This window comes from Hylobates moloch, unplaced genomic scaffold (assembly GCF_009828535.3).
Source record: "Hylobates moloch isolate HMO894 unplaced genomic scaffold, HMol_V3 SCAFFOLD_47, whole genome shotgun sequence".
In the NCBI taxonomy this organism is placed as follows: domain Eukaryota; kingdom Metazoa; phylum Chordata; class Mammalia; order Primates; family Hylobatidae; genus Hylobates; species Hylobates moloch.
In genome coordinates, this window is record NW_026652322.1 from 1,066,564 (window position 1) to 1,076,790 (window position 10,227).

Below are 10,227 nucleotides of genomic sequence, written 5' to 3' on the forward strand. Positions count from 1 at the left end.
ACATAAATACAGTACAGGAATACATTTTGCTTATCTGTATTTTAAATCTTCCTTAAAGAACACATGAATTTTTAATATCAATTTTTGAATTACCCATTTAAAATTATTCATTGTAAAGGGTCCAGATAATTCACCCAAAAGTGAATAAAATTAGAAACAAAATGAGCAGTTTTCATCTTTGCTAATAATAACAAAATAGCAAAATTATCTCAAACCCTTTTAAGCTGAACCACTTCCAGGATAATTAACCAATTCAACTCCTTGGTGGAAATTCAGAACAAAGTACTTAATGTCTAGGTCTAAGTGATTTAAAAGGCTGAGGCAGGGATTATCACCAATTGGTTTGATAATGGATAGTTATCTTAAGAGCTCCCTCTTTACAGATAACAGGGGTCAGCATGCCCACATTTGCAGGAGGAAGGACTGAGTAGATTTCTGGAGGGACTCCCCATCTATGCCTGCCAAGATCTGGGAATCAACTTCATTTCCTGTTTCTGCAACCCCACATCCTTTATAAAAAGACTGTTCTGTGTGCTGTGAACCGTATGAGGAAGCCTTTGTGACCTTCATACCCTAATTTTTGCAAGACAGAAATTCTCTATTTGAAGATGCATGTTGAAGGCACAGTGGCACACGCCTGTAATCCCAGCACTTTGGGAGGCTGAGGCAGTCGGATCATTTGAGGTCAGAAGTTCGAGACCAGCCTGACTAACATGGTGAAACCCCGTCTCTACTAAAATACAAAAATTAGGACAGGTGCGGTGGCTCACGCTTGTAATTCCAGCACTTTGGGAGAACGAGGCAGGGCGATCATGAGGTGAGGAATTTGAGACCAGCCTGGCCAACACAGTGAAACCCTGTCTCTACTAAAAATACAAAAATTAGCCAGGCATGGTGGCAGGTGCCTGTAATCCCAGCTACTCAGGAGGCTGAGGCAAGAGAATCGCTTGAACCTGGGAGGCGGAGGTTGCAGTGAACCAAGATCACGTCACTGCACTCCAGCCTGGGTGACAGAGCTAGACTTCATCTCAAAAAAAAAAAAAAAAAAAATTAGCCTGGCATGGTGATGGGCTCTCATAATCCCAAGTACTCGGGAGGTTGAGTCAGGAGAATTGCTCGAACCTGGGAGGTGGAAGTTGCAGTGAGCCAGGATAGCACCACTGCACTCCAGCTTGGGCGACACAGTGAGACTCCCTCTCAAAAAATAAAAAATAAAATAAAACACATTGCTAAACCCTACCTTCCTCCTAAGTAGGAGGAATTTAAAAAATAAAAATAAAAAAATAAAGATGCATGTTGAAATCACATATTCCATCACCATGGGGAGTTTCTCATTTCCTCTAACAAAACACTTTATTTTTATGATTATATAATATACATTCTTTTTTTAAAGAAAATTAGAAATATACATAAAGAGAAAATTCCTACCATTCAGTGCAAAAACACTATTAATATTTTGTTACGTAACGGCTGGGTGCAGTGGCTCACCCCTGTAATCCCAGCACTTTGGGAAGCTGAGGTGGGCAGATCATTCGAGGTCAGAAGTCCAAGACCAGCCTGGCCAACGTGGTGAAACCCCATCTCTACTAAAAACATAAAAAATTAGCTGGGCGTGGTGGTGGGTTCCTGTAACCCCAGCTACTCAGGAGGCTGAGGCAGGAGAATTACTTGAACCTGGGAGGCGGAGATTGCAATGAGCCGAGATCGCACCACTGCACTCTAGCCTGGGTGACAGAGCAAGACTCTGTCTCAATAATAATAATAATAATAATAATAATAATAAAAATAATAAAATAAAGATAGACCTAAACATTCTGATGTGGAATGCTTCCAAGATGTAGTATTACATGAAAAAAGCTTTCAGCAGAACAGAATGTGTGGTCTACTAATATTTGTATAAGAAAAGGATCTGGGGCCAGGTGCAGTGGCTCACACCTGTAATCCTAGCACTTTGGGAAGCTGAGGTCAGGAGTTTGAGACCAGCCTGGCTAACATGTTGAAACCCCATCTCTACTAAAAATACAATAATTTGATGGGTGTGGTGGTGGGCGCCTATAATCCCAGCTACTCCAGAGGCTTAGGCAGGAGAATTGCTTGAACTGGTGAGGTGGAGGTTGCAGCGAGCTGAGATTGCGCCACTTCACTCCAGCCTGGGCAAAAGAGTGAAACTCCATCTCAAAAGAAAAAAAAAATTAAGAAAAGGATCTGGGCTGGGCACCGTGGCTCACGCCTGTAATCCCAGCATTTTGGGAGGCCAAGGTGGGTAGATCGCCTGAGGTCAGGAGTTCAAGACCAGCCTGACCAACATGATGAAACCCAGTTTCTACTAAAATTACAAAAAATTAGCTGGATGTGGTGTTGGGTGCCTGTAATCCCAGCTATTCGGGACGCCGAGGCAGGAGAATCACTTGAACCTGGGAGGTGGAGGTTGCAGTGAGCCAAGATTGTGCCATTGCACTCCAGCCTGGGCAATGAGAGCAAAACTCCATCTCAAAAAAAAAAAAAAAAGAAAAAGAAAAAAAAAGATCTGTATATACCTTTCTATAATTCACAGACTATCTAGAAGGATACATAAGAAAGTGCTAAGTAGTTACTCTGGAGAAGGGAACTGGGGACCTGTGGCCTGAACGACAGAGGTAGGAGTGAGTCTTACTTTTCACTGTTTGTTTTGCTTCCAATTTTGAAATTTTATTTTATTGTATTTTATTTTTTGAGATGGAGTCTCATTCCTGTCACACAGGCTGGAGTGCACTGGCACAATCTCTGCTCACTGCAACCTCCACCTCCCGGGTTCAAGCAATTCTCCTTCCTCAGCCTCCTGAGTTAGCTGGAATTACAGGCATACACCACCATCACAGCTAATTTTTGTATTTTTAGTAGAGCCAGGGTTTTACCATGTTGGCCAGGCTGGTCTCGAACTCCTGACCTCGGGTGATCCGCCTACCTCAGCCTCCCAAAGTGCTAGGATTACAGGTGTGAGCCACCATGCCTGGCCTGAAATTTTACTTTTATTTTTAATTTTTGTGGGTTCATAGTAGGTTTATATATTTATGGGGTACCTGAGATGTTTTGATACAGGCATGCAATGCGTAATAATCACATCATGGAAGATGGGGTATTCATCCCCTCAAAAGCCGTTGTGTTACAGACAATCCAATTATATACTCTTTTAGTTATTTATTATTATTTTCTAAAACTGAAACAGGCTCTCACTATGTTGCCCAGGCTGGTCTCAAACTCCTAGGCTCAAGTGATACTCCTGCCTTGGCCTCCCAAAGTGCTGGGATTACACGCATGAGCCACTGCACCCAGCCCTCTTTTAGTTATTTTTATTTTATTTATTTATTTTTTTTGAGACGGAGTCTCGCTCTGTCCCCCAGGCTGGAGTGCAGTGGCGCAATCTCGGCTCACTGCAAGCTCCGCCTCCCAGGTTCACGCCATTCTCCTGCCTCAGCCTCTCCGAGTAGCTGGGACTACAGGCGCCTGCCACCACGCCCGGCTAATTTTTTGTATTTTTAGTAGAGACGGGGTTTCACCGTGGTCTCGATCTCCTGACCTCGAGATCCGCCCACCTCGGCCTCCCAAAGTGCTGGGATTACAAGCGTGAGCCACCGCGCCTGGCCTAGTTATTTTTAAATGTACAATTAAATTATTATTGATTGTAGACAATTTTTTAACCATATATATTATTACTGTAAACCAAAAATAAAATTCTAAGGCCTCCACTAACCATGTACTTTCTTGGGCAGGGCCCTTTTAAAATTTAACCTGAGGCTGGGCGCGGTGGCTCCTGCCTGAATCCCAGCACTTTGGGAGCCCAAGACAGGTGGATCACCTGAGGCCAGGAGTTCGAGACCAGCCTGGCCAACATGGTGAAACCCCATCTGTACTAAAAATACAAAAAATTAGCCAGGCGTTCTGGTGGGTGCCTGTAATCCCAGCTACTCGAGAGGCTGAGGCAGGATAGTCGCTTAAACCTGGGAGGTGGAGGCTGCAGTGAGCTGAGATTGCGCCATTGCACTGCAGCCCAGGCGACAAAGCAAGACTTCATCTCAAAAAAAAAAAAAAAAAAATTTAACCTGAGAAACTGGTTTAGCCATGAAGGGCAGTGGGGTTCAGACATGCCTCATTATACCTTGCTGGCATTGACATCAACACAGACATTAAGCCTGATAAGAAACATTTTACAACGTATTCTCTCTGAAGGCTTCCTCTGCAAATAAGAACTTTGGTCTCTGCAATCCTTTCTGGTCTCCAGAAAGGAAATGAGGCCTTTTTTTTCTATTGATCCCAGATCTTTAGATAAACTCAACCAATTGTCAATCAGATAATTTTTAAACCCACCTATAACCTGGAACCCATGCCCCGCTTCCAGTTGTCCCACCTTTCTGAACCGAACCAATGTATTTCTTAAATGTATTTGAAGTCTCACGTCTCCCTAAAATGTATAAAACCAAGCTGCACCTTGACCACCTTGGGTACATGTTCTCAGGACCTCCCGAGGGCTGTGTCATGGGCCATGGTCACTTATATTTGGCTCAGAATAAGTTTCTTCAAATGTGTTATAGAGTTTGACTCTTTTCGTCAACATTACCTAATTGCCTAATTTCTACTGAGTGCTTATAGGTGCTTATCTTACTCTGTGATATGGGAACTATTATTATTCTCATTTTGCAAGGAGAAAACTGAGGTAAAAGAGGTAAAGTGACTTGCTCAGGGTCACACAGCTGCAGCGGCTGAGCCAGGATTCATAACTAGATCCAGCTCCAAAATCTAAGGGGACCAACTCATCGTGGTTTGCATGAGACTTTCCTGGTTTTTGCAATGAAAGTCTCACATGCTGGGAAATCTTTAAAAACTGTCCCAATTTTAAAATTGAAAGGCTGCGTCCTTTCAATTTTACATGAAAGGCCGTATCCTTTCAATTTTACAGCCTCTTTCAGTCCTAGGCAAACTGGGATGGTTAGTTATCCTATTGAAGTCCCATATCTCAGCCACTTTGCTCTGCTACCTCCCTTATGAACAAATGTGTTCTATTCGATTCAGCATTCACAAGTGCCTGTAAACATGGAATTTGTATAATAGCTGCATCTGTGGATTCCTTTTGAGGCCCCTCCCCAGGCTGCATCCTCCATCTCTTAGAATTGCCTTTTCCTGCTGGAGAGGGTCCCTGGGGTCAGTTTGCGCCAACCATAGGATCCCACTTTTCTCTTGTCCAATGGTTGGATGGGGAGAGGACATTTGATCTAGGTCATAAACTCAGTGGCCACAGTCAGATTCTCTTTCCCAGGAATATGGACGTGGGATTTCGGAGACTCCTACCCAAGTGTGCAGGACTTGTGAGGTCATGGCAACCCTGTGATTGAGGGTGCCATAGGGCCATGTGTAATGGACTAGGAAGTGGGCATACCAAGCAGAAGAATAAACAGCAGAAACAAACAGCAGAAAGCTGACAGGAGAAGACAAGAAGATTGGCTCTGAGGCCACATGGCTTCCAGCCTTGGGGTTCTTGTTCCTTGTGGGCCTGGTTTCAATTCATGCCCTGGATGCTACAAAACCACCCTATACCTTCCCACCAAATCCCTCTTGTGTTCTGGTGCTATTCTGAGTGAGTTTCCATTCTTTGAAAATCAGCATTCCCCAAATAAGGAAAACATTACTATGAATTTTTTTAAAAAGCAAGTTTGAAATATAAACTTTGCATTTTGGAGGCTTGCAATCCAAAGCAGAGAATTCTAATATTGCCCAACCTAGAGGGCCACAGGACTAATAATGTTTGGTATTCTAATTCAGGGGGCACTTTTCTTCTTTCTAAAGCACATAGGTAGGCCGGGCGCAGTGGCTCACGCCTGTAATCCCAGTACTTTGGGAGGCTGAGGCAGGTGGATCACCTGAGGTCAGGAGTTCAAGACTAGCGTGGCCAACATGGTGAAACCCCGGCTCTACTAAAAATAAAAATAAAAAAAAATTAGCTGGGCATCATGGCGTGCCCCTGTAATCCCAGCTACTTGGGAGGCAGAGGCAGGAGAATCACTTGAACCTGGGAGGCAGAGGTTGCAGTGAGTCGAGATTGTGCCACTGTACTCCAGCCTGGGCAACAGAGCGAGACTCCATCTCAAAAAAAAAGTTAAAGAAAGAAAGTACCTAGGTAATAGGTAACTACATTTTCATGTTCAAGGTCACAAACAATACAGAAAAGATAAAGACCTATTCCATACCTTCAGCAACTTCGTTCTTTCTCCTCTACCCCAAGGAACACATTATTACTGGTCTCATGGAGTGCAGATCATTTTTTGTACCTTTCTATTCATATGTGTATTTTTCTCATAAATTCTACCACACACTGCAGGCCCCAGTCTGCCAGTATGTAGTCCAAATGTAGCCTGTGATGGGTTTTGGATTTTTATTTATTCTTATTTTATTTTATTTTTAGAGATGAGGATTCACTCTGTCACCCAGGCTGGAGTGCAGTGGTGCAATCATAGCTCACTGCAGCCTCCAACTCCTAAGCCCTCACCTCAACCACCGTCGTATACAGTCCCAGCTATAGCAGCCACCAAGCCTGGCTCCATAATGGATTTTTTTTTTTTGACTCACATAGCATTGTCTTTCTTTCTTTCTTTTTTCTTTTTTTTTTGAGATGGAGTTTTGCTCTTGTTGCCCAGGCTGGAGTACAATGGTGCGATCTCAGCTCACTGCAACCTCTGCCTCTTGGGTTCAAGTGATTCTCCTGCCTCAGCCTCCCGAGGAGCTGGGATTACAGGCATGTGCCACCACACCTAACTAATTTTGTATTTTTAGTAGAGACAGGGTTTCTCCATGTTGGTCAGGCTGGTCTCAAACTCCCGACCTCAGGTGATCCGCCAGCCTCAGCCTCCCAAAGTGCTGGGATTACAGGCGTGAGCCACCACGCCCGGCAGTATTTTCTTCTTATATTCTGAATTAGTAGCCAGCTTTTAAAATCGGGATATTTCACGGGAGTCTCGAAAACCTGGAAAATAAGGCATCACTGGGCTTGCCCTGCTGCCTGGGAAGGATTGACTGACACTGAGTAGTGGGCTGCCCTTGGTAGAAGAGTGAGATCCCCTCCTCTCCAGCCCCCACCATTCCCAGGTGTCTTACACTGGCCCGTCTTACCATTTTATGTTGCCTGCCTGGCTTTTATAAGTGTTTGCTTTTCTTTTCTTTTTTTTTTTTTTAACCTTGTACATGTTGTTCTATGACTTTCTCTCTCTTTCTTTTTGTAGAGACAAGGTCTCTTTATGTTGCCCATGCTGGTCTGAAGCTCCTGGGCTCAAGCAATCCTCCCGTAGCCTCTCGAGTAGCTGATACCACAGGCACATGCCATCATGACCAGCTTCTTTTATATTATATTATTTTATTTTTGAGACAGGTTCTTGCTCTGTCACCCAGGCTAAAGTGCAGTGGCCTGATCTTGGCTCACTGAGACCCCTCCACCTCCTGGAGTCAAGTGATCCTCCCACTTCAGCCTCCTGAGTAACTGGGACTACAGGTGCAGGCCACCACACCTGGCTAATTTTTGTATTTTTTGTAGAGACGGGGTTTTGGTGTGTTGCCCAGGTTGGTCTTGAACTCCTGGCCTCAGGCAATCTGCCCACCTTGGCCTCCCAAAGTGCTGGGATTATAGATGTGAGCCACCACACTCAGCCTCAGCTTCTTTTTTTGATTGAAAACATATCACAGGCATCCTTCAATGCAAATACATACTGGTCTACTGTATTCTTTTTTTTTTTTTTTTGACATGAAGTTTCGCTCTTTTTGCCCAGGCTGGAGTGCAACAGTGTGATCTCAGCATACTGCAACCTCTGCCTCCCGGGTTCAAGCAATTCTCCTGCCTCAGCCTCCCAAATAGCTGGGATTACAGGTGCACACCACCACGCCCAGCTAATTTTGTATTTTCAGCAGAGATGGGGTTTCACCACGTTGGCCAGGCTGTTCTTGAACTCCTGATCTCAGGTGATCCGCCTGCCTCAGCCTCCCAAAGTGCTGGGATTACAGGCTTGAGCCACCACACCCAGCCTATTGTATTATTTTTAATACATATGGTCTATCCTCATTATTTGTGGATTCTATATTTGTGAATTTGCCTACTCATTGCATTTATTTGTAAACCCAAAATCAATATTCATATAGCTTTGGGGATCATTGTAGACATGTGCAAAGCAGTGAAAAATCTGAGTTGCTTAACGCACACATTCCTTTTTTTTTTTCTTTTTTCTTGAGACAGAGTCTCGCTCTATCGCCCAGGCTGGGGTGTGCAGTGGCGCAATCTCGGCTCACTGCAAGCTCCGCCTCCCGGGTTCATGCCATTCTCCTGCCTCAGCCTCTCCGAGTAGCTGGGACTACAGGCGCCCGCCACCACGCCCGGCTAATTTTTTTGTATTTTTTAGTAGAGACGAGGTTTCACCGTGGTCTCGATCTCCTGACCTCATGATCCGCCCGCCTCGGCCTCCCAAAGTGCTGGGATTACAAGCGTGAGCCACCGCGCCCGGCCTAACGCACACATTCCTAAATGAGGCTGAACAGGGCGACACTGTCTTCTTGCTTCATCTGTCATACAAGTGTTCTTCCTGTGATCCACTTGGTGTCAGTTTTTTTTTTTTTTAATTTTTATGCTTTTTGCTGTTGATTTTGCTATTTATATTTATATTTTTTATTTTTTTGAGACAGAGTCTTGCTCTGTCACCCAGGCTGGAGTACAGTGGTGAGGTTTTGGCTCACTGCAACCTCCGTCTCCTGGATTCAAGCGACTCTCCTGCCTCAGCCTCCTGAGTAGCTGGGATTACAGGTGTGCACCACCACGCCCAGCTAATTTTTGTATTTTTAGTAGAGATGGGGTTCACCATCTTGGCCAGGCTGGTCTTGAACTCCCGACCTCAAATGATCTGCCCACCTCAGCCTCCCAAAGTGCTGGGATTAGAAGTGTGAGCCACCGCGCCCGGCCGATTTTGCTTTTTAAATGCAGAAGTGCTGAAGTGTAGTTCAGTGCCGAAGTGTTATCTAGTGTTTATATGATCAAGAAGGCTGTGATGGGATGTGCCTGACAGACATGGTTAGATAAGCTTCGTTCGGGCATGAGTCATAGTGCTGTGAGTTCCTCAGTGACTCAACAACACAACATACCTAGAAAAAGGAAGAGGACATTGGCCAACCTGTACATGAGGCTGCTCCAGAAAGTGCTAAATAGAGTAATGTCTGTAGTGCATGATGAAGCTGCAGAAAAGATACAAAAGTGGCCAAATTTGTGGATTCAGGAGATGATGACCAATAAAAAAAAGGGCATTTGACAGCTGTTGTGAGGCTGAAAAGCCAAAGAAATTTACAGTCACATTGGGTCAGGAAAATGTTAAATTGGCTTAGCTAGTATTACTGCCTCAAATGTTTCAAAATGTGTTATAACATTAAAAATGTTATTTTTATAGGCAAGTTCTACAGATTGAGAGGCTGCAGAACAATTTTAAAAATACAAGCTAAAGGCCAGCCATGGTGGCTAACACCTGTAATCTTAGCACTTTGGGAGGCTGAGGTGGGCAGATTGCTTGAGTCCAGGAGTTCATAGACCAGCCTGGGCAACATAGGGAGACCCTGTCTCTACTAATAAAAATTAGCTGGGCATGGTTTCTTGAACCTGTAGTCCCAGTTACTCGGGAGGCTGAGGTGGCAGGACCGTTTGAGCCCAGGAGGTCAAGACTACTGTGAGCTGTGATTGAGTCACTGTGCTCCAGCCTGGGCAACAGAGAGAGACCCTGTCTCAAAAAAACAAAAACAAAAACAAAAACAAAAGTTATACAAGGCCAGGCATGGTGGCTCACACCTGTAATCCCAACACTCTGAGAGGCCTAAGCAAGCAGATCACTACTTGAAGTCAGGAGTTCAAGACCAGCCTGCCCAACATGGTAAAACCCCGCCTCTACCAAAAAAAATACAAAAATTAACTGGGCGTGGCGGTACATGTCTGTAGTCCCAGCTATTCAGGAGGCTGAGGTGGGAGAATTGCTTGAACCTGAGAGGTGGAGGTTGCAGTGAGCTGAGATTTTGCCACTGCACTCTAGCCTGGGCAACAGAGTGAGACCCTGTCTCAGGAAAAAAAAAAAAAAAAAAAAAGCTATACAAGCTAAGTGTCATATGGGAAAAGGGTAAGGGTTAGGTAGGAAAGCAGTTTTTCAGCTCTGATGAGACTGGCTTGTTTTAAAAGGACATTGGCAA